Source organism: Ovis aries, chromosome 19, assembly GCF_016772045.2.
Source record: "Ovis aries strain OAR_USU_Benz2616 breed Rambouillet chromosome 19, ARS-UI_Ramb_v3.0, whole genome shotgun sequence".
NCBI classification, from domain to species: Eukaryota; Metazoa; Chordata; class Mammalia; order Artiodactyla; family Bovidae; genus Ovis; species Ovis aries.
Window position 1 is genome coordinate 40228032 of NC_056072.1, and position 25320 is coordinate 40253351.

Sequence of the window (25320 nt, forward strand, 5' to 3'; positions counted from 1 at the left end):
TGCATTCAGGCAAATATGTGTATAAATTATTTCCCCTCCTTTCTTACGCAAAAAATGGCACACCATTCTGTATCTTGCTTTATTTGGTTTGACTGCTGTCTAATGTTCCATTATGTGAATATTCCATAGTTTTATTTGTCTGTTCTCCTGTCTAGGTGTATTTGAAACCTGTGTCTTTTTAGGGAAACCAGGCCCAAGTGAACCATTTTATTCTGGCCCTGGAGCTAGACCGCAAATAGGAGTAAGCAGCTTTATCTGAATTTCCTAAACCTACTGCCTGGCTAGCTGCACATTTTGACTTAGCCTCCCAGGTGTGGTTGGCAGTGTCTGAAATATTCTTATCTGAGAGGGGAGGGAATTGCGCAGGTAGGTTTATCCTCTGAAGAACTGCTGGTTTGTCTTTCTCTCCTAGTTGTGATTGTGAGATATTTTCATGTTTTAGTTCGGGTAAAGAATAACCCCTCCATTCTTATCCAAGGGATGATGGCTCCTATAGGAAATTATATCCTATGTTGCTTTGTAATGAATTCATTGTTACAGAAGGCCAGATGTATTGTATACTCCCTTGAGAGGCTCTAGGGAAGAATCCTTCCTTGCCTCTTCCTGCTTCAGATGGCTCTGAGCATCCTATGGCTTGTGGCTCCATAAGAAATGTCCTTCACTTTCGCTTTTCTGTATCTTCTCTCCTCTTCTGTCTCAAATCTCTGTCTTTCTCTTACAAGAACACCAGTCATTATTCTTAGAGCCCACCCAGATAATCCAGAATGAGCTCATGTCAAGATTCGTAACTCCATCTGCAAAAATCCTTTTTCTGAAATGGGTAACACTTGCAGGCTCCAGAGATTTGATGGAGATGTATCTTTGGGGGGCTACCATTTAGCTCACAACAGGCTTTGAGTCTAGGGCTCTGATTCCAGAATCTGTGCTCTTCCTTGCTAGATCATATCCTGTGAAGTGCTACAGAGAAAGTCCATTTTCTATTCCACAAGGTAGTAAAGGACTAAGGCGTATTCATTCAGTGTTGTTTTTTCATTGCATTGTGCACAGGAAGTGCTCAGTAAAATGAAATGGCTTTAAACACTGAATTTCCATAGAAATTATGGAAGCAGTTTTCATATCTCTTATTGCTTTTCTCCAGGCTGAATATTCCCCTGGTACTTCAGTTGTTCCTTATGTGAAGTTCAGAAGCCCCACTGTTCTGGTTGCCATCCTGTAGGTACTTTCTGATTTGGTCAGTCTTCTTTATGACTTCTAGACTGAACTCTTGGTAAGATGTAAGTAATGGGGTAGAACTGAACTGAACTGAAGTCGCTCAGTCACGTTCGACTGTTTGCAACCCCATGGACTGTAGCCTACCACGCTTCTGTGTCCATGGGATTTTCCAGCCGAGTACTGGAATGGGTTGCCATTTCCTTCTCCAGAGGATCTTCCTGACCCAGGGATTGAACCCAGGTCTCCTGCCTAGTAGGCAGACGCTTTACTGTCTGAGCCACTAGGGAAGTCCAATGGGGTAGAAAGGGACTATTAATTCTCCTGGTTTGTACTCCATATTTTTTAAAGTACTTCTAGGTTGTATTTACTTTAGAGTAGGTGCTAAAGGTCATTTCTGGTAGTTAATAGCCAAAGACAAAGAAAAAAACACAGGAAAACTCTGCCATACTAGTAGACTTACTAAGTCATTGAGTTTTTAGGGCCAAATACAGCCTCAGTTATGCTAACACAAATTTTATTGATTTTGGATTCTGGGGATGGATTTTGAATTTGGAAAGAAAAATGGTCCAAATGTCACATTCTAGGGTTTAGTAGAAAGGGCAAGCATTGCTTCTCTCCATTCCATTTTGTTCAATCCATGGAAAACAGTTGTATTTTTTAACAGATGTGAGTGATGATCCAGTATAATTTTTGCAAGAATGAATCAGAATTTTCATGACCAAGTGTTAGAGAAGAGAGTTTTTTCTTCTCCGTTTCTACCTGTTGTGGCCTGAAGTTGGATAGAGTTTTTTTTTTAAATCCCATTTACCTAATACTTGTGTTAATTTTTATGTGCTTGTACCCTGGACAGATTTATGCTCGGTGTTGTATGTGCTGCAAGTTTCGCTGCTGTCAAAACATGTTTTTAAAAATAACCCATGGGTTTTAACCAAGACAAATTAGATTTTTTTTTTAAAGTAAAATCCACTGTAATATTTAGATCAGCAAGAAGATGTCATTATGACTAACTTTTGCCTGTACATAATGAGATAGGACCAAAGCATACTAGAGGCATACTAATGCTTTAATTTTTTTTCTTTTAATCAATTTTTTAAACTAGAGGTTAAAACAAGAAAAAGATAATAATTCCCAGGGGTAGACTCCATGGCTTCATTTACTCCATTATACTTCTACCTCTTGAAGCCCAGTTTCTTTGAAAGGAAACATTTTGTAGAGAAAGTCCTCTGCTTGGAACGCCTCCCCCTCACTCCTTACTTGGCTACCATTTCTACCTGAGGTCTTAGATTAAAAGTCTCTTCTACAGGATAACTTATTCTGACTGGTAAGACTGTTAGTTCTTGTTTTATAAGCCCCCTTGTACTTCATTTGCAAATTTCATTACATCAGTTTCAGTCACCTTGCTATAACTTGTCTACTCCCAGACTGTAAACTCTATGAGGCAGGGGCTGTGTCTGTTTTCAACACTTTCCCTACATTAGTGTCTGGCCCTTAGGAGGTGCTTAGTGAATTTTTGTTGACTGATGTTGACAAAAGTCATTTAAGGGCTTATGTGAAACAATAATTTTAACAATATTTGCATTTCTTTGTGTTTGTGTGTGTGTGCGCACACGCACCAAGCTAATAGCAATGAGCTCCTATTTTCCTTTTTCTTTTTTTGGGGTGGGGGTTGGGTACCACTGCATCAAATTACTGAAGTAGAAAGAACAGTTGACATTCTGTTTTAAAGTGACCATGTATTTGACCCACTTCTTCTCTAGTAATGTCATCACGATTGTATCTCATTGCTGTGGGTTCTTGGAGGCTGACAGGCGGAACAAGTTGCTTCAGCTCACAGTCCTCATCTGTCATACAGAACAGCTTGCAGATTCTTATTATGTGAATGAAATATGAAGAGAGGGATATTTTTCTTCCTGGGCTATCAGAGTAATTGAAAGTAACCGTTTCAGGGCACCGGGGGACAATGCAGGAAAATAGACTGCTTTTGTGAAGGGCAGCTCATCGGTTCTCAGAACCACAGGTTGTCGTGCCTCCAAGTGCAAAGGCTCGGGAAGCATTTTCTGTGATCAAAAGGCCCAGGCTTCGACCAGAACATTTTTTCAGTAAAGAAGATGCCTTGGTTCATGTTACCATCCCTTGGTCGCCTGTTGAGATGCCACCACCATGGGCCTTTGGAAGTATTTCCCACTGGATGCAAGACATAGGCTTTGTGTATTCTTCAGCCAGGGAAGAAAACCATTTTAATATTCCAGATCAATAAAGTATAGTAGAAAACTGGAAATGTGCTATGAAAAACCATTAACCAGAGAAATTCTATTGTTCCTGGTTTGGATCAGAAGAAATAATAACACTTGACTGCTCTTCTAGTCTGTGTTTTACAAGCTTGGTCTTGGTGCAACCGAATATCAGATAATACTGTGTCAGCAATGCTTTGCCTTCTAAATCGTTGGTCCTGTACATACAAATAGAGCTCTGTAGAACAGTTTTAGTTCCCAGGAAGATTCTTACTTAGCACTGGTCGAAAATACTAATGTACAAGGTACAGTTCAGTAGTCATTCACGTCATGACTTCGTTATATTTCAAGATAGCTTTCAAATCACTTAGTCGAATAAAACTCTAAAGTACTGTAACTGCCAGGTTGCTTTATCTAATTTATGAAACAGAGGCAAAGGAATCAACAATAACCCTCCATTTACCATTATTAGATTAGCTATTACTGAAACCGCAGAAAGTATATAACCCCTTACTTTGTGTTCACTTGAATTTGGTTATTAAGCTTTGATGGAACTTTCATTTAACCAAATGCCTTTGTTTACAGCAATAAGCATGTTAAATCTTTTGTGTTCTGAATTTGATATGACTGTTTTAGTACATGCCTCCTGCAAAGCCCTGTTAAAGTTACAGATTCTATTCATTTGTGTTCTGTCAAACATTATCAATTCAATCCGGTTAGGATCTTGTTTTTCCTCTTGACTTTAAGAAATGTATTTTTTTTTTTTTTTGCCATCAAGCTTCTACTTTTTCAAGAATATAATCAGGCATTAACAAACACAAAACTGCTTCTCAGAGCAGCTTCATAAAAATTGATTTTTCAAAATTAAATAAGCATCTGGTGGACTGAAAATGTTTTATACCTGATATTTTAAAGATATTTTGACTACTGCCAAAAGAAATCAATTCCTTCATGCTGTCTCCCTTGCGGATGCCGTCATATGCCACTGGGTTGTGTAGAGTACAGGCTCTGAGGGGAGACAGACTTGGATTTGTACCTCGCCTCTTCCACTTATTGCTTGTGACTTTGGATTTTGCCTATTAGGAAAACCAGGTAACTCTAATCATCCTTTCCTCAGTATGTAATTGAGTTCATATCAGTACTATAGTGTTATACATGAGGGGATGTGTGTAAAGAACTCAAAAACCCTGATTTTTATTATAATTCATATTTGCGTGTGTGTGTCCACACACTACATATATGTTGTTGACTTGATTGAAACTTGCTGATTGTAAATTTGGTTATAATAATGAAAACACTGTTCTCCTTTCAGGACTTAATATTCCTATATCGTGACCATATCTAGAAGTGACATGGAGCATAGTTATCGTTTTGGATCTATTCAGAGTTATAGCTTAAAGAGAGATCACTGTGAAGATGGCTACTTCACTTGCTGAAATTGGAACCAGATCCATATTCCAAAGACATCTTTACTTTTAAAGTGAAACTTTATTTCAGTTATTTTAAATTGATGTAAAAACTGAGTTAAAGAGTGTTTTAAATATGTGAGATAGAAATATACAGCCTTTCCAATAAGAAGGGCTCCTGTTGACATTTGTTATTGGTACACTTGAGGAGAAATTTCCATCCTCAACAGAACCATGTAAATTTGCTGAAAACCAATAGCAAACACTGGATCTCATAGCCTGACCTCCTATTACTCTGCTATGGATTACTGGTCAGGTGACATAGTGTGGATTTCTCCAAACCCATATACACTACCCCCAAATGGTGGATATAAAGGAAAGTGTAGAGAGAGCAAAGCAATTAGAGAGAAGCTTAAAAGGTATGAGAAACAGATAAGTCAGTGAAAAACCATCTTATGTCTGCTTGAATAATGAGTCACAGGAAAATGAAAACTTCTATAACTGTGAAAGTTTCAGCAAGAAGAAAATGTTAGGCCTTCTTGGTGTTAGTTTAATGCAAAATAAGATAGCATTTAAGAAGTCTCTGCTTCAGCATCATATTGACAGTGTCCCTCGCTTGAGTCAGAGATTGGGGACTTACTGAGACACACCATCTGGCAAAATAAGGAAGGCCAGTCTTGTGCCAACTGAAAAAGCTGCATCAGTTCCAACTCTTGTGTACTTTGCACATTACTAGTTGCCTTGCAAAACGTTTATCACTTTTTAATTAGGAAGGACTGAAGGAGCTTAGTACCCCAAAGAAAATGTCAACAGCCCAAAGAAGGAAAAATTATCCACTGGGTCATCAGGGGCAATAGGTGTTTCACTTTGAGCTCGCAGGACAGTTTCGTACCAGCATCTTTGTTGCGGGGACATGTGTCCTTGGTGTGTCTGAGCAGAACTGGGGATCTGGTTTTTCTATTATTCTGACAGTTTCCCCCACTGTTTCTCCTGCAGCATGGCTAGGCCTTAAAAGCACATGCTGAGAGATCACCTCTGCTCTGCTTCTTGGCCTGTCATGTAAACTGTGGCCTGTCATGTTCATTAAAATGAAAATTTGTTGAATGGAATTTGCCCGACTGGCAGAATAGTTTAAATGTCAGATGTTGTTAGGCTGGGATATAAATATTATGTTTCTATTGTTAATTAATTGCAGCGCCTCAGTACCAGTGATCCAAAATCCAATTTAGTCTGCAATAGGCCTGTGGATAAGGGCCAGAGATAATGAATGCAGAGGGAAAAAATGTACTCAGAGTTTCCATTGTATCTGTCAAGGTCCTCTTAGAAAAATAGCAAATTTTGGTGTATCACTACAGTTCAAGAGGGGCAAAACAAGACAGGATTAAGAGTCATTGTCTTTTGAAGCCTCTCAAATGTTCCTTACTGTTACATCTTCCGCTGCTGTAGCCCAAGTGTGTCCCAACATCAAAATTCCCAAAAGCTGCTGGGCTCTGTCCCCTTTCTGTGTGACTCCCCCCAACCCTGTTGTTTCCGCCTCTGAGTCTGTTGTTATGTTTCCAGCTCATTTCAGACTTGCAGAACTGAGCTCTCTTGCCCTGTAATCCTGCTCAATTCTCTTTGCAGTGTTCATTTTCTTCTCTTCCATTTACCATCAACCCTTCCTTTCTTTTTCTTTCTGTCCTTTGTTTCGGTCCCCAGGCTCAACAGCCTGTCTGTCAAGTCTGCCATCGTTTGTTAAGATCATTTTGCTTCCAAATTGAGCTAGTGACTGAATATCACTCAGAATACTGCTGCTCGAACTGTATGCATTAGAAAGAGGAGCAAAAATCTTGCCACTGGGGCCCAGACCTCAAAACTGACTGTTGCTGCAAAGCCCTGAGCCAGCAGGCATTTGTGACCACCATTCTCAACCAGTATTTTGTTGAATACTTGCTGTGAGCATGGCATCTTACCCGACTACCTCTCTGGGTTCCAAAGGCAAGTGGGTGTGCCAAGCAGAAGAGGACTAATTAAGACTTTGGAAGGCAGGGCCAATGTGGTCCAGTGGTCAGGGACCCTCATTTAATTCCTGGCATCCTGGTCCCTGCCAACCTTGTTCTGCCCCTGCAATTATGCCAGCCGAGAAGCGGGGAAGAGAAGATGAACTTTGGTCCGCTCTGAGTTTCCCGGTCCAGCAGTGTCTGTCAGATTAAAAACGAGAGGGAAGGAGGCCAGAGAATCTTCCAGATGGAGAGTTCAGAGGAGGGCACAACCAGACTCCCTCTCGGCAGTGACGTAGCCAGGCCATTCAGGCCTTGGGCCAGGAGCCAGGAGGAGGGCAAGCTGCTGCCTGACCCTGCAGTGGAGTGGAGTGGGGACCGCCAGAACAGCCACCCCTGGCTTTGGGTGGAAGTGCTAGCAAACCAGGCACATGCAGGCCACATGGTGGAAGCAGAGCATTTTATCCCTAGGACTGGCAGGCTGTTTGGAGGTAGGGCCCTCCATTCTGGATTGCTCTTAAAGGATGAGTTCCCCAAGTCACATAGATAGCTGCAAAAACCAAATGGGGAATTGGTGTTCTCTAACCTCTCTGTTTCTTCCTTTGGAATGAATCAGCCGTGTAGGAAAGGTGACCTTAGATAGGCAGGAGGCAGTCGGAGCAGCAGTGACCCTACATTCTTGGATGGACTCGCATGTGGACAGCAGTTGCAGGCAGCAGGGGTCTGGCGAGACGGGGTGCACTGACACTCACTCCCCACACTTCTTGGTAGCATGATTTTGTAATGAGATTCTGTGTTCATTGAAAAGTATCCCGTATGGATACTTCAGGAATAGGGTTTTGCTCAAATGAGAACTGTTTTTTAAGACTAAGGTCATCTGAGGTCTATGAAATGGAATAATAATGAATGAGGCTAAACACTGAATGTCTGGTTTAACCTTACTTAAAAGTTGATTATTTTAACGTTGCTTCTGTACAACCTTAGTTTCTCTCTGAGATGAACCTCTTTTTCTCCAATTCAGGTTCTTAGAGTTCAGGAAGGGTTTGTGCTATTGGGAACAGAGCTATTTGACTTAAAATGTCATCTCATTCTAAGAAAACATACTGAGGCCACATTAGGGCATCCCTGTGCAAATGTCACATTGTCAGAGTGTCTCCTCCTAGGATTAGACTAGCCACGGTACCTCCAGCCCTGTCTTGTGGTCAGACAAATCCAGTGACTTCCCATAGCCAGGGCGCCAACCTGGCCACGGTCATGCTCCCTGAGATCTCATGGAATTTGATTTGTCTTGAACTCTCTGAATGTTAAGATGCTAATTATTGGTTGATTGGTATTCTGCTCCCCAGATGTCACCTAATGATTTTCCAGGGCTCATGCTACTTAGCAAATTTATTTTTCCAATGCCTAGCAAATATTACAGCATTGAACAAGTGTAGTGAGGATGAGTTGTGTTATATTTTGTGTGTGTACATGTTTGTGTGTGTCTCAGGCCATTGAAGTATAGACTTCTGTAGAGAGATACCTTTTCATCTTAAAAAAGCCTAGAGTACAAATTGAGAAAATGAGAAAAGGGAACAAAAATAAAAAACTAAAGAATTTTCAATCAGTTTTCAGTTTTAATAATAACACAAACATAATTTCTTAAAACAAATTTCCTTAAGTGTTACATGCTTGATACTGTCCTGGAGGATGTGGATTCAACAAGGTACATGAAAGGTGTGGTCTGTATCAGCTGCATATGAAAGGTTACTATATTCAGTGCTTTTGTTTAAGATAAAAATGAGGTACTGACAAAAAGAAAAGAAAGATGTGGTCTGTACCTTTGTTGAACTTAGAATCTAATGGAAAAACTTTCATGTACATTTTGACAGTATTGTTATCTGTGAAAATAACAATAGTTCCAAAATCACTGCAGATGATGACTGCAGCCATGAAATTAAAAGACGCTTACTCCTTGGAAGGAAAGTTAGGACCAACCTAGATAGCATATTCAAAAGCGGAGACATTACTTTGCCGACTAAGGTCTGTCTAGTCAAGGCTGTGGTTTTTCCAGAGGTCATGTATGGATGTGAGAGTTGGACTGTGAAGAAAGCTGAGTGCGGAAGAATTGATGCTTTTGAACTGTGGTGTTGGAGAAGACTCTTGAGAGTCCGTTGGACTGCAAGGAGATCCAACCAGTCCATTCTAAAGGAGATCAGCCCTGGGATTTCTGTGGAAGGAATGATGCTAAAGCTGAAACTCCAGTACTTTGGCCACCTCATGCAAAGAGTTGACTCATTGGAAAAGACTTTGATGCTGGGAGGGATTGGGGGCAGGAGGAGAAGGGGACGACTGAGGATGAGGTGGCGTGGATGGCATCACCAACTCAATGGATTCGAGTTTAAGTGAACTGCGGGAGTTGGTGATGGACAGGGAGGCCTGGGGTGCTGCGATTCATGAGGTCGCAAAGAGTCAGACACAACTGAGTGACTGAACTGAACTGAATTGACAATTATCCATGTTAATGACACAACTAAGGAATGGAGACTTCCCTGGTGGTCCATAGGCTAAGACTCCACACTCCCATTGCCGGGAGCCCAGGTTCCATCTCTGGTCAGGGAACTAAAACCTGTGTGCAGCTAAGAGTCTGCAGGCCACAACTGTAGATGCAGTATGCTCCCACATGTCACAAACAAAGATGGAAGATCCTGCACATGGCACAACTATGTGTTTGCATGCCACAAGTTGCAACTAATGTTGCAGGTTCCCAGGTGCTGGACTTCTCTGGTGGTCCAGAGGTAGGAATCTGCCTGCAAGTGCAGGGGACACATGTTTGATCCCCGATCTGGGACGATCCCACATGCCTTGAAGCAACTAAGCCCACACACCGCAACTACTGAGCTTGTGCTCTAGAGCCTGCAAGCCGCAATGAGAGAAGTCACGATGATGCACACTGCAATTAGAAAGTAGCCCCACTTGCCACAACTACAGAAAGCCTATGAGAAGCAACAAAGACCCAGAGCAGCCATAGTTAATTAAAAAGATCCCAAGAGCTGCAAGACCCAACATAGTCAAATTAATAACTACAAATATTTTTTAAAAAACCCCAAAACTAAGGAATGTTCTGATCTCCCCTCTCAACTCTAAATATATCACTTTCACAAATTCTGAAAATATAAGAAACACACACCTATACATTGAAATAAAACTTCTGAGAATATATCTGAGAAGTGTCAGGTTTTGGGGATCTTTTCTGCTGTTTCTTGTGAGGGTTAAATCAGTATGGTGATGATGAGATGGTGATTTAGTAACTAAGTTGTGTCTGACTCTTGTGACCCCATGGACTGTAGCCCGTCAGGCTCCTCTGTCCATGGGATTCTCCAGCAAGAATACTGGAGTGGGTTGCCATTTCTTTCTCCAGGGGACCCAGGAATTGAACCTGGGTCTCCTGCCTGCATTGCAGGCAGATTCTTTCCCGACTGAGCTACCATTGAGCTAAATCAGTATGCAGATTCTCAAATAACTCTATGTGTTTAAAATAATCATTTATCATCAGATAGTTTAACCAAGGCTATGTTTTCCAACTGCCTGGTTTTCACCAATATGTAGAAAATGGTTTAAGAATCTTCTCTTAGTTGAAAACTGACTGTCATTTGAAAGAATGTTGCAATAATTTGTCTGCAGTAACAGCTCACTGAACATAAGAGCGTAAACCAGGGCTGAATTTATTCATTGTCTTCATTTATTCCTTTGTCTTCATTCTTGGGTGAACAGACTTCTTTCTTAGGTATGTACATAATTGTTAAAAGACTTAAAGGTTGATAACCAATCGCTTAATGTGGCAGTCGAGTTATATGAGGACTGCAGAATGCAATGGTGAAGGCAGATTGCTCCGTTCCAGGCAATGCTGCCTTAAGGAAGGTGCAACTGATGGTTCCCAGAGATAGGTTTTAATTGTAGGAAGATAAATCACAAACAAAAGGTTTTTTTTTTAATGTTTGAGAAAAATGTTTCTTTAAATTCAGATCAGTTTTTAAGGGAGCTGGGGGCTGGATAATGCAGTGAGGGGGCTTGGCGGTGATAAAGATTTTCTGGGCAGCTATGGATCGTGGAAAAAGCAAGAGAGTTCCAGAAAAACATCTATTTCTGCTTTATTGACTACGCCAAAGCCTTTGACTGTGTGGATCACAAGAAACTGTGGAAAATTCTGAAAGAGAGATGGGAATACCAGACCACCTGACCTGCCTTTTGAGAAACCTATATGCAGGTCAGGAAGCAACAGTTAGAACTGGACATGGAACAACAGACTGGTTCCAAATAGGAAAAGGAGTATGTCAAGGCTGTACATTGTCACCCTGCTTATTTAACTTATATGCAGAGTACATCATGAGAAACGCTGGACTGGAAGAAGCACAAGCTGGAATCAAGATTGCCGAGAGAAATATCAATCACCTCAGATATGCAGATGACACCACCCTTACGGCAGAAAGTGAAGAGGAACTAAAAAGCCTCTTGATGAAAGTGAAAGAGGAGAGTGACAAAGTTGGCTTAAAGCTCAACATTCAGAAAACGGAAATTCGTGGCATCTGGTCCCATCACTTCATGGCAAATAGATGGGGAAACAGTGGGAACAGTGTCAGACTTTACTTTTTTGGGCTCCAAAATCACTACAGATGGTGATTGCAGCCATGACATTAAAAGACGCTTACTCCAATCTAGATAGCATATTCAAAAGCAAAGACATTAGTTTGCCAACAAAGGTCTGTCTAGTCAAGGCTATGGTTTTTCCAGTAGTCATGTATGGATGTGAGAGTTGGACTGTGAAGAAAGCTGAGCACTGAAGAATTGATGCTTTTGAACTGTGGTGTTGGAGAAGACTCTTGAGAGTCCTTTGGACTGCAAGGAGATCCAACCAGTCTAGTCTAAAGGAGATCAACCCTGGGATTTCTTTGGAAGGACTAATGCTAAAGCTGAAACTCCAGTACTTTGGCCACCTCATGTGAAGAGTTGACTCATTGGAAAAGACTTTGATGCTGGGAGGGATTGGGGGCAGGAGGAGAAGGGACAACAGAAGATGAGATGGCTGGATGTCATCACTGACTTGATGGACGTGAGTTTGAGTGAACTGCGGAAGTTGGTGATGGACAGGGAGGCCTGGTGTGCTGCAATTCATGGGGTCACAGAGTTGGACACGACTGAGTGACTGAACTGAACTGATCCTCTGAAAAGCCACTAAGATAAATCAGTTGTGTTACTGGCCTGTGCCACTCTGCCTCCATGATCATGTCTTTCAGGAGCAGCCAAACCCTAAACCTGTTTGGATCCATTTAAATCTAGTCTGTGTCTTGCAGGAGGTCACATGAAGGTTACAGAGTCCACCTGCTCTAGAACAAAATGGGGATAAATTACATAGGAAGGGAGTGGGAGTAGGTGTAAATGGGAGAAGGCGTTGTAGCTGCAGGTGAAAATGTTCTCATGGCCGTTGTTAGAAGGTTAGGTCCTTGAATTTTGGGGTCAAGACAAACATGGGAAAGAGAGGACAAGTTTGAGCAAATATGCTTGACTTTTGTCCAGGGATAAGTACTTTGGACACTAGAGTAAGTTTTCTGATCTTGACCTGTCCTACTTCAGATGTCTAGTACAGGTATACGGACAAATGTTTGAGTATCAGAGATATATACAAAAACTGTGGAGTCCACTGTGCAGGTGACTCTTGAACAAGGAGGGGTTAGGGAGACCGAGCGGTATATATTTGTGTATAACTATTGTCTGCCTTCTGTGAGTGTGTCTGTGTCTGGGTTTCTGTGGATTCAATAACCATGGATCATGTAGTAGTGTAGTACATACTTATTGAAAAAAAAATCCATGTATAAATGGACCGATGCAGTTCAGACACTTGTTCAAGGGTCAACTGTACTTGTTTATTCAACAAGTATTGGCTGACTGACTAGTGCTAGTATAGAATCTGGGGCTCAGATTAGGTAGGCAGTGTGAGGTTTGCTTGAACAATAAAAGCCATAGATTTTAAAGAGTTTAGATGTTAATTAAGATCATAAAACATAAATACAGGAGAAAATAATAATTTAAGACAATAGGGACTTCCCTGGTTGTCTGGTGGCTAAGACTCCTTGCTTCCAATGCAGGGGGCCCAGGTTCTATCCGTGGTCAAGGAAGTAGATCCCATACGGCACGACTAAGATTTCGCATGTCATAACTAAAGATTCTGTGTGCCATAGCTAAGACCCAATGCAGTCAAAAATAAATTAAAAAAAAAACCTTAACGCATGCGTGTCTACCACGAGGCAGTATATGATTAAGGTGAGAACAAAGCTCTGTTTTAAGACCAGTCCCACCTCCTGGGACTGGTCTTACCTTTCTGGGAATGAGCCTTCTGTATCAGCTATTCTTTCTCACTCTTCTGCTTTCAGCCTCTTGAGCTCAACTGGATCTTCCCATCACGTTGACACCTGCTCGGCTGGTACAGTTTACAGAGAGTGCACAGAAACCCTCTTTGAGTCCTTTGTCTTCTAGATGCTACTTTCTTTCCTCCCCTTCACATCTGAACATGCCTAATACTGTCCTTATTCACTGTCTTCATTTTAATGATTTCCACTTATTTCTTAACCGATTCCAAACTGAATTCTGTCCCAGATCACAAAACAGTTCTCATTTCAGTTCCTCAGTGACCTTCACATTGTAAAAGGGGTAGAGCTGGCGTGAAGCTGTGAGGGTGAGAGGCTGTTAGCATGGGACTTTTGGCGCGAGACCAATATCGCGAGACAGTTTGCACGAGACCATTCTGTGTGACCGTTAGCGGGAGACCGTTAGCGTGGCAGAGTTCTTGTTCAGTCAGCCTGACAGTGGCCCTCGGGACAGTGTGGTGGGCAGCGGGTCTCTGCCTTCTCCCCAAGGCCTTCCAGAACCTGACCTTGCCAGCAGGTGAGCTGAGGGGCCCAGGGACAGACCCAGGGCTGTGTCTCACAGAACTCTAGACCTCGTCACAGCCGCCCACTGGAAGCAGTGGCGGCTTTGGAAGTGCCCAGGCCTTGAAGCAGCAGTGAATCTCTTCCCCCATCCCTTCTCCCCCTGTGACAGATGGCAGTGGAGGGCCATCTCCATGGGTCGCGGACCATGGAGGCTGCAGCAACTGGACGCTGCCATAGTGGTAACAGCTTCACCCAGCCACCGTTTTGTGATGAGACTCACGCCACATGTAGAGGCCACCGGAGGTATTCCCCTGATAGCCCCAGCTACAGCCTCAGCTAACCCTCAGCACTTGGCTGACGCTTGAGGGAATGACCCTTCAGATGATTCCATGCCCCATTTTTCAGGTCTTCCACCTGAGGCCTCAGGCGTTGTAGCATCAGAATTCTTGTTCCTTAGAAACCATAATAGATATTAAATGATTATTATCAAGTCATTTTAAGTAGTTTGAACTGAATCAATACATAGCCAATGCAAATACCTATTCTATTATTGCTAACTTGTACTTTGCCGAATATTAACTAACTTCCACCAACTTTCTTTCAGTTCCTATTTGCTTGGTGTATAGTTTTCTATACTTTTCCTTTCAAAATCTGTTTTAGATGTGTTTCTTACAAACATCAGATAGCAAGGTTTTTAAACATTCATTTTGAAAAGAAATTATTTTAATAGATGCATTTAATCTGCTTACTCTGATTACTGACATGTTTAAACTTATTTTACAGGCCCGTTCGTTGTTGGGCTGGTCCTGACATTTGTGTTTTCCATTTACTGTGCTTTCCTTTGCTTCTTTCTCCATTCTATTCCAATTTTCTAAAAAAAGAGAATTGGTTGTGTTTTCTATCTAGAGATTGTTCCCTTCACTGGTTTGAATGTTTCTGTTTTTTTGATGATTACTCTTATGTGTTTTACAACTGTGAAATATAATATGCATATAAAATAATTTTTGAAAATGTATATCTGCAATTTAAAGACAATAATAAGCCAGACATCCAGATACCACTCCCCAAGCCAAGAAGTAGAGCATTGTCACATTCCAGAATCCTTTTAGAGAATTCCATCCTTAAAAACTCTTATCTTGCTCTCAAGATAAATATAGCCTGAATTCTGTATACATCATTCATTCTCTTGCTTTTTTCATAGTTTTTTGCCACTTTCATGTTGTATCTCAAAACAAGATAGCATTTATTTTAGCCTTTTTGAACATTTTATATGTGGAATAATATATACAGTCTTCTGTGACATGTTTCTTTTCTTTTACACCATAATTTTGAGAGCATACATGTTGATGTCTGTAACTGGTTCATTGATTTCTTGAAGCTGTATAATATTCCATTGTAAGAATCTGTACAAATGTAAATACGTTTATTCACTGTACTGTTGATAGATGTTTCCATTGTCTTCAGTGTCTCTTGGCATCCTAACATTGATAATCTAAGCGTTTCTCTTTGAGCATATATGAAAGGATGTCTTTGGTTATGTACACAGAGAAAGAAATGCCAATATTCCTCAACAAGTTCATCAGTAGGTTTAATGCATATCTGTAGCAACTGAATCAGAATGTCTTCCTCCTAAACAATTCATCCTGTGCTCCTTTGTTCTATATAATTCTAGCCAACCATTTGTGCATGCTCAGTCACTTCAGAAGTCTCTGACTCTTTGTGACCCTATGGACCGCAGCCCTCCAGGCTCCTCAGTCCATGGGATTTTGCAGGCAAGAATACTGGCGTGTGTTGCCGTGCCCTCCTCCAGGGGATCTTCCCTACCCAGTGATTAAACCCACGTCTCCTGCGGCTCCTGCACTACAGGAAGATTCTTTACTTATTTCATCTTATTTGAAAACCCTTAAAACTGGTTGTTATTATAGGTTTGTTTTTTTTTTTTTAACAACCAGTCCTTATTAATTATTATCCAGTATCCATTATTTGTTATTGAATTTACTAGATTTACCGCCATACATGCTAGTATAATTTGGTGAGCATTGCTTTATGTTCCTCTTTCCTTCCTTCTGAGATCAATTCCTTCTTATTCAAGGATATCTTTTAGTATCCTCTCCGCAAAAGTAAACTACTGTGAGCAGGAAACAACTTTTTTTTTTTTTTTTTGAAAAATAACCTAGCTGGCATTCTTGAATGATAATCAGTTTAGCATGGCTTTAGAGTTTTCCCTGAACTTTTTCCTTTTGGAACTTAAGACACATTATTTCACTGCTTCCATGCTTTTTTTTTTTTTTTTTGCCATTCATGATCATTTTATTCAAGACAAGGTATTCAAGCAAGTGGAGCCTGGTTTCTCAGAAACTGGGAGGCAGGTTATTCTCACTGGTTCACTTAAAGGCTTTCTTTCTATCTCTGGTGCTATGGTTTCCTTCTATTGTATCTACCCGTAGATTTGCTTTCACTTAGCTTGTTGAGGTCTTGGTATGCTTTTTTCAAGAGGATTCATATCTTTCATACTAGAAAATCTGCGCTCTTTTTTTTTTCATATTGATCTTATCTCTTTCTTTTAAGCTATATTGTACTTTGTTAAGCATTTCTATGTTGTTGGAGTAGAAAGGGATACTGCTTAATCTCTGTGGTGTTAGACCATAAATCTCTCAGGTTTTTCAAAATGTAGTATTTTGTTTTATCTAGTCTTCCACAAATTATGTTTCTTTCAACAGTATTTCAATCCACATAGCCTAGGGGGAAGGAGAAATTAAAAAATTTTTTTTTATGGAAGGATAATTGCTTTACAATTTTGTGCTAGTTTCTATCAAGTATCAACATGACTCAGCCACAGGTATGCATCTGTCCCCTCCTTCTTGAACCTCCCTCCCATCTCCTACCCCATCCCGCCCCTCAACATTGTAACAGAGCACTGAGTTGAACTCCTGTGTCACAGAGCAAATTCCTACTGGCTATCTAATTTACATATGGCAGTGTATATATTTCCATGGTACTTTTTAGTCATCCCATCCTCTCCTTCCCCTGCTGTGTCCACAAGTCTGTTCTCTGCGTCTGCCTCTTCATTGCTGCCCTGCAAATAGGCTTATTAGTACCATCTTTCTAGATTCCATACACATGCATTAATATACAATATATGTCTTTCTCTTTCTGACTTCACTATGTGCAGTAGGCTCTAGGTTCATCTACCTCATTAGGGCTGACTCAAATGCATTCTTTTTATAGTTGAGTAATCTGTTGTCTATATGTACCACAATTTTTTCTTTTAGTTTTTTAAAAAATATTTTTAATTGAAGGATAATTGGTTTATAATATTGTGTTGGTTTCTGCCATACATCAACATGGATCAGCCATAGGTATACATATGTCCCCTCCCTCTGGTACCTCCCTGCTTTTTGCCTCCCTTTCCCACCCCTCTAGGTTGTCACAGAGCCCCGCTGTGAGTTTCTGAGTCATATAGCAAATTCCCACTGGCTGTCTATTTCACATGTGGTAATGTATATGTTTCCATGCAACTCTGTCCATTTGCCCCACCTTTTCTTCCTGCACTGTGTCCATAAGTCTGTTCTCTATGTCTTCATCTCCATTGCTGCCCTGAAAATAGGTTCATCAGTGCCATCTTTCTAGATTCCATATATATGCATTAATATATGATATTTGTTTTTCTCTTTCTGACTTACTTCACTCCGTATAATAGGCTCTAGGTTCATCCACCTCATTAGAACTGACTCAAATGCCTTCCTTTTTATGGCCGCGGAACATTCCATTATATATATATATATATGTATATATGTATGTATGTATGTATGTATGTATGTATATATATATACCACAGCTTCTCTATCCATCATCTGTTGATGAACATCTAGGTTCCTTCCTTGTCCTAGCTATTATAAAAAGTACTGTGCCATGAATATTGGGGTCCATGTGTCTCTTTCAGTTGTGGTTTTCTCAGGGTACATGCCCCACAGTGGGATAGTTGGGGCATATGGTAGTTCTATTCCTAGTATTTTAAGAAATCCCCATACTGTTTTCCATAATGAATGTTATCAAATTACATTACCCCAACAGCGCAAAAGACTTCCCTTTTCTCCAAATCCTCTCCAGTATTTATTGTGTGTAGATTTTTTAAAATGATGGCCTTTCTGACCGGCATGAGGTTATACATCATTGTCGTTTTGATTTGCATTTCTCTAATAGTGAGGAATATTGAGCATCTTTTCATGTGTCTGCTGACCATCTGTATCTGGAAGAAGAAATTTTGATGTTGTTCTATAGAGGCACCTTATCTCCTGCATTAACAATCTAAAGTTTACATCATAGCCCCCAAGTCTGGCCTTGTTCTTTGGTGGTCATGCATCTGCAGTGATGGGTTCTATGGTTTGATGGGGGCTGTGAAGAGAAATAGCGCAGTCGGGCCTGAAGCAGTTACTTAGGACACTGAAGGACAAAAAAGAGAAACATGAGAAAACCATGGAATTGTTGACCATTCCCAATTGCTACACCTTGAGAGATGCTAGGCCCTAGACACAAATGAGAGAAATAGGCATATTCTATTTTTGTTTAATACAGAGTGATCGCTCCTTTAAAAACATGTTTATTTAGTTGGCTGCACTGCGTCTTAGTTGCAGCATGTGGACTGTTTCGTTACAGCATGCAGACTCTTAACTGTGGCGTGTGGGATCTACTTCCCTGACCAGGGATGGAGCCCGTGCCCCCTGCACTGGGAGCTCAGAATCTTACAACTAGGTCACCATTTACTTATTTATTTATTTGTAATAATAAAACAAATTATTTCGTTTTTGGCTATGGTGGGTCTTTGCTGCTGCGTGTGGGCTTTCTCTAGTTGCAGTGAGCAGGGGCTTCTCTTTGTCATGTGTAGGCTTCTCATTGTGGTGGCTTCTCTTGTTTCAAAGCACAGGCTGTAGCTGCTCAGGTTTCAGTAGTTGCAGCCCATGGACTCAGTAGTTGTGGCTCGCAGGCTCTAGAGGGCTGGCTCAGTGGTTGTGCTGCATGGGCTTAGTTGTTCTGCAGCATGTGGGATCTTCCCAGACCAGGGGTCGAACTGGTATTTGATATTGCAAGGCACAGTCTTAACAATTGCACCACCAGGGAAGCTCCGCCATTTATTTTTAATTATGGAATCAACATATGAGTAATGGTGGACCATTATAGAATCAGCCCCTCGAAACCTTAAATTCTTACTACTGTTTAGCGGCTATGCTTTACCACCTTTCTTATCATGTTGACTTGTGTGCAGTTAGTGCATTGTTTTGGTCACAGGCAGCTTAATTTAACATGTCTAGATTTGATTTGAAAATGCCAAATGTAGCTTACTCTGTTTTGTGAGCTTCTCTCTCCTGAGAGAAGGCTACACTCTGTCTTGAGAAAGGAGGATTGCATGTGTAAGCTTGCACACATACACTCATAGAGGCAAGTGGTGAGGTCTGGTTTGGGAGGGCCATGCACCTTGCATGGCTCAGTGGTAAAAAATCTGCATGCAATGCCGGAGACAGATAGAGGTTCGATCCTTGGGTAGGGAAGATTCCCTGGAGGAGGAAATGGCTACCCACTCCAGTGTTCTTGCTGGAAAAACCCCATCGACACTGGAGCCTCGTGGGCTACAGTCCATGGAGTTGCAAAAAGCCAGACATGACTGAGTGACTAACACATACACCTCATATAAATGGAAGAGGCTATTCCAAGTAAAACTTCCAGGGAAATGGAAATTGAGTGCACAGGAAAGATGGTGCTAAAGAATACAAAATGCTTGGTCAGATCAAGTGTGCTGCATAATGTTTGATTTGATTTTCATTTCTTCACTTTATAAGGCTTCTGTTGAGAAGTTCACTCCCTTCTGTTAAGGAGTTCACACCCCAAAAGATTAGACTGTAGATTTGGCTAGGTTTGTGTGAGTCAATCCTGGGTAGATGTGTGTGCTGTTTTCAGTTTACGACTGTGTCTCTCATTGGCCTTTTGTGCAGGAGGTATGAGGCATGAATATTATCAGTGGTTTATTTGGCTAGCGTCACGTAAAATGGCATATGGAAATTCTACTTAAAGACATGGAGAGAAAACGTTTGCTGTTTTACTTGCAGATAACTCAGTGCTTTCGTTTTTATCTCTTTGTAGCTTTGAAGCTCAGCAAAGAAGGGAAATCCATTGAGAACAGTCTGTAAAGGTAAGTGTATTTATTATATGGCCTTGACAAACATTGCCTTTACAACATTGATTTTTCTTTTATTCAGAGATTTAAACACTCGGATTAAAGATATAGCTGACAGGACAACTTCCTTAACCACCTGCTTGTCCTCCCTCACAGGCAAAAGTGCTGAGCAATAGTTAGAAGGGAGAAGGAGGAAATAAAATGATGTGCTGAGGGTGGCCAAATGCAATTGTATGCTTGCTGACTTTTGCTTTCTTCTCAGCAGTTAAGACATTCCAGTGGCACTAAGTTTACTAAGATTAATGCTAGATGGAAAAAGAATGCACTTGTACCACTTCTGGTCAATAGTTAAGTAAAACCAGCTGGCTGAATAAAGCATTTAAGATAAAATGCAAAGTGGCATTTCAATTGGGTTGCATGAGATTTATCATGAAAGTCAGATGTGCTGTTGTGTAGAGGAGCTAGTTTTGTCGAAAGGAGAAAGCCAGCCAGTTTGGTGTAGCTAATTTCATTCCTCGCAGTCACTGTGGACACTAAGTGAGTTACAGGAAATGAACTTCCAAGTTCAAAGCAATGGAGAAAGTACCTACTCAGCCTCCTGTGAAACATTACAATCGAGTTGGTTTTTACATGGAAAAAATGTAATCGTTTCCTCTTTCCTAGGTATATTTATAAGCATACTTCTGTACAGCATTGTTCTTTGATTCATTGTTTAATTTCTGTTCTGCATGAAGTATTTTAATTTAAAGAATTCATTCTGGGGAATTATAGGGCTGCAGTTTCATCAAGAGTCTTTGGTGGCCAGGGTGAAATATGCCATAATTTTACATTTGTTTTCATCATCAATTATGTTTTTGACAATTATAGGTTTTTTCCTGTCATTTTTATTACAGCAATCATGACCATGACCACTTTAGTTCAAGTTGGAAAAGCCATTTTGATTTACCTTATGCTTTAAGTTATTCCTAACTTTGTGACAAATCTAATTCTGGAGCTGATTTTTAAATGTTTATTTTGAGGGTAATTTTACAGGGAAATTGGAGAAAAATCCCTTTTGAATAATCAAAACTATAAAAATACTGTTTTGAGGGTTTGTTTGCTTTGGGATGACTAAACTCAAATGCATGACAGCTAGTTGGCTTGGGACTTTTCTGTAATGGTTGGCCACCAGTGAAGAAAAAAATATCTTAAGATATAGATGATTCTTATTTTCGGCTGTGTAACTTACATATCTCTGGACCATTGAGCCACATCTTGGAAAAAAGCCGTATTTGATAGCTTTTAGAAATAAATTCTCATAAATTGTTGAAGTTAGTGATGCTGTAGCAGCCTTCAGAACCTTGTGATCTTTAGGTAGAGTTATGGTGTTCTCTTTCTTCCTGGAAAATGTTTTCACAATGGTATAGTTTTATTTCCTCTACTCTCAGTGAAAACCTTTTGTTATTCTGCTATTCTGGAGTCAGGCATAGATTTAGTTCTGGTTTGACTTTCATGAGTTATTGGACCATGTGCAAGTTATTCACTTGCTCTGTGTCTCAGTTTCTTAGTTTGTGAAATGGGGATAATAATACTATTCTACTCCGAAAGCTGTTGTGGAGATTAAATGCATTATTATGTGTTGAGGGCTTGGAACAGGTCCTGGTCCATGATAAGTACTCAAGAGCTATTACCTGCTGCTACTCTTGTGAATATTACCGTCATCATCATCATCATTTGCATCCTTATGTGTTTTGAGGTGTCTATTCTCTTTGGAAGTGTCAGGATAATGTTTTGAAAACTATCATGTTGTTACTAAAGAAGGGTGAATTCTGCTTTGGCTTTAGGAGTGGAGTGAAAAGATAACTTTTGGTTAATAAGACAAGTGAGGCCTCTGTAAGTAAAAAGCTGAAGTTTTGCAGACATGAGGGTAAACACTGTCTTTGACTGTGCGTGGGCAGCTACTAACTAATATAGTCTTAAGAAGCAAGTGATCTTTTGCTACCTAGTTACATGGAGGCATTTTTGAAGAAAGCCTTGGTAAGTTTAGATGACTTCTTTGCTCCTCCCCCTTTTTGTTTCTTGATGTATTTGTTTTCTCCTTTTAACTACATTTTATTTTCTTTTGACATAATTACACTGATTGAAACTGTACTCAGAGACCTTACTCAGGGCCCTACATTCAGCCTCAGGATAGGTGCATGACCACAAGCTTGGGTAAATGGCTGCTTCCTCTCTGGAAGTAGAATCTTAAGCTAAAGGATTCTCCTTTCTCCCAGGGGGCATTCTGCCCTGACAGTACCTCCCATGAGACCACTGTAGCCATTCCCGTTTCCTAGCTTCCACTTCTATCTGGTCATTGATGGTTTCCCACCCTTATTTTCCACTCTTTCATGGATTTGCTGAGCCTCAAATTTCCTTTCTGTAATCATTCTTACATTAGTCATTTGGTTTCTGTTGCTTGCAGTCACAGAACTAAGTGATAGACTACTTTACACATTAGGGAGTTAAATTTGAAATAAATGGGGCATGATTATAAGTTTACAGTTAAAATACCAGTCACTACTTTCTTCCATCATGTATAAAAAGCTGAACATTTTGCAGTAGATTAGATAAGGTGAAGAGTTCTCAATTATTTCAAAAATGAGCTCTTTTGCTGGACTCTTCACTACTCTTACATTTGGTAAAAATAAATCACTTTTGGCTGTTTATCAAGCTCTCAAAGGATATGTGTATCTGTGGGGGGAGAGTTGGAAGTGAGAAGCAAGGAGGTCATCCTTTCAGTTTCTGGGGCCCAGATCTCTTTGTGGCGTGGGGATTGTGAAGGGACTGTGATTCCCTTCTACTTATCCCATCATCCCAAAACAAAACTCTTTAAATATCTTTTTCTACTTTCCTCTGAAATTTTATTCCTCTTTTGAACACTTCTCTTGCCCTGCTGAACACCTTCTTTTCAATGATGTGTAAAATGTGATGGAAAACTCAATTGCTTAAGTCTCTGATGTTACTCATGATTCCCCGAGAATGGAATGGACAAGTTTGCTCTATTTCCCCTTGAGTCCTGTTTGCTGACTACTCCTGTGTTCTGTGTGGTGCCTAGAACAAATCTGGTTAATGATTTTTTTTCCACAGGAACATCAATTTTGCATTCCTACTGTGAATAAATAGCATGGCAGCATTGTGTAGTGGAAAGAACCTTGGCCGAAGTGTTAGGAAACATGCTTTTTAGTTTGGGCTCTGCTGCTTGCTTGCTTTATGACTTTGGTCAAGAAACCCAACATTTTTTTTTACAGTCTCAGTTTCCTCATCTGTAAAATAGGATAAGCTTTATCCTATCTACTGCATAGGGCTTTTCTCAGGATAATAATATATGTGAAAGTGCTTAGGAAACTAAAGTGCTATGTAATATCCATGTATTATTTTTGTGATTATTATGGTATATATTTATTAAACATGGAAAATTCGAAGGCTTATTTTATGAGACTGAATAGGAAAGAGGGGGGATAAAAAAAGAAAAATAGAAAAAAACTCTGTACAGTGCTTGTGCTGGAATTCTGTGCCTCCAGCTCTCATTCCTCTGAAAGGCTCTGTGTCCCAGGAGGTTAGCTTCTGTTGTCAGCATTCCCCAGGTTCCCTTGCTCCCTGGTTTTCCACTCGAGTAGTCCATGGAAGGCACAGGGTGAAAATCCGAGAATGCAAGGTTGAAATATTGTCCCCTGCCTTCCTTGCAGCCCTGGCTATATTCCTCTAAGGAAGGCCACCAGGGTTCCTGTCAAGGGCCTGGCTTCTGCCTGCAGCTGCAGCTCTTTCCACCATTTGGTAACTGCTCCTTCCCTTTGCCCCTCTAAGTCCGGGGGAGAACAGTTTATTTCTGCTAACCTCCGGCTGCCTGCCGGTTGTCTCTTCTCGGTTTCCCTTAACCTTGCCCACACCCTTCATTAAATTCACCCCAGTTACCCCAGGTGAAGGTGCTGTCTTTACCCTGATGTGACCTTGATAGCACAAAGGAACTTCTTTGTATTTCTTTCTGCTATTCTCAATTCAATTCAACAAATGTCTTTCTAGGACTTACAGTATGCCAGGGACGTAGTAAATATTTACTTACTATGAACTGGACATTTTGGTGGTACAGTTGCAGGGATTATATCAATCAGTTTTTTAAAAAGCAAGCTTTGGTAAATTGTAAAACTATGTTATTCCTAGTATATAAAGATACCCAGGATTATGTTTGTACACATGGTGAATTATCTTTTTTTTTTTTTTGAAAAAAATTTTTTTGAATTATCTTTTAAAATCCGTTTTTATTTTTATCATAGCAACATGCCTACATCGTTTGGATAAAACAGCACTAAAAAGCAAATATTGAAAAACCACACCCCCCCCCCTTCTAACTTCCCTAAATTGCAACTTTAAACTCTGATACTTCTGGCATTTCTCTCTCTGTTTTGAGTAACATGCTTTTATGTTTTTTCCCCGATATTACAAGTTTAGCAGTAGCTCTTTGATACTTCCGCTCCTTTGGTCACTACAGCCTCCTAAAATGATTATATTACAATTTTTTTGTTTAAATTAATATAATGTTTACATTGTTATGTTATTAGAGTTGGTAATGTCTTCTTTAACATATAACCTTTTATCTTCTTTGAAATTAACATATGCTTTAAAAACACTGCTTACCTTATGAGGTAGGTAGTAATGGCATTTCTGTTTTATGGTTGTCGAAACTGAGGAAGTCTTAAGTATTTTGCCTAGAGTCACACAGCTATTAAGTGTTAGGTTTGGAATTAGACTCCAGCTAGTCTACCTACTCTGACCAACCTAGATAGCATATTAAAAAGCAGAGACTTTGCCAACTGAGGTCCGTCTAGTCAAGGCTATGGTTTTTCCAGTAGTCATGTATGGATGTGAGAGTTGGACTGGCTATAAAGAAAGCTGAGCGCCGAAGAATTGATGCTTTTGAACTGTGGTGTTGGAGAAGACTCTTGAGAGTCCCTTGTACTGCAAGGAGATCCAACCAGTCCATTCTGAAGGAGATCAGCCCTGGGATTTCTTTGGAAGGAATGATGCTAAAGCTAAAACTCCAGTACTTTGGCCACCTCATGCAAAGAGTTGACTTACTGGAAAAGACCCTGATGCTGGGAGGGATTGGGGGCAGGAGGAGAAGGGATGACCGAGGATGAGATGGCTGGATGGCATCACTGACTCAATGGACACGAGTTTGGGTAGATTCTGGGAGTTGGTGATGGGCAGGGAGGCCTGGTGTGCTGCAGTCCATGGGGTCGCAAAGAGTCGGACACCACTGAGCAACTGAACTGAACTGAGTCTGCCTACAAAGCTTGCATTCCTAATCATGACATTATTTACAAACACTGTCAGGTCAGCTGTTATCTTAATGGCTACGTTAAAAAAAAACAAACAAGAAACCCCCCGCCGAACCAATAA

General features: G+C 40.6%; 1 protein-coding gene across 7 annotated transcripts in view; it reads left to right on the top strand.

The window, feature by feature from the left end:
• The window catches only part of FHIT (fragile histidine triad diadenosine triphosphatase), a 1568898-nt gene that overhangs the window by 23074 nt on the left and 1520504 nt on the right, over window positions 1–25320 (top strand). For all 7 annotated transcript variants that reach the window (XM_060402023.1, XM_042235723.1, XM_060402025.1 and 4 more), the window contains exon 2: window positions 19869–19917. The gene's annotated coding sequence lies outside the window, so the exon portion shown is untranslated. The remainder of the gene's footprint in view (window positions 1–19868; window positions 19918–25320) is intronic.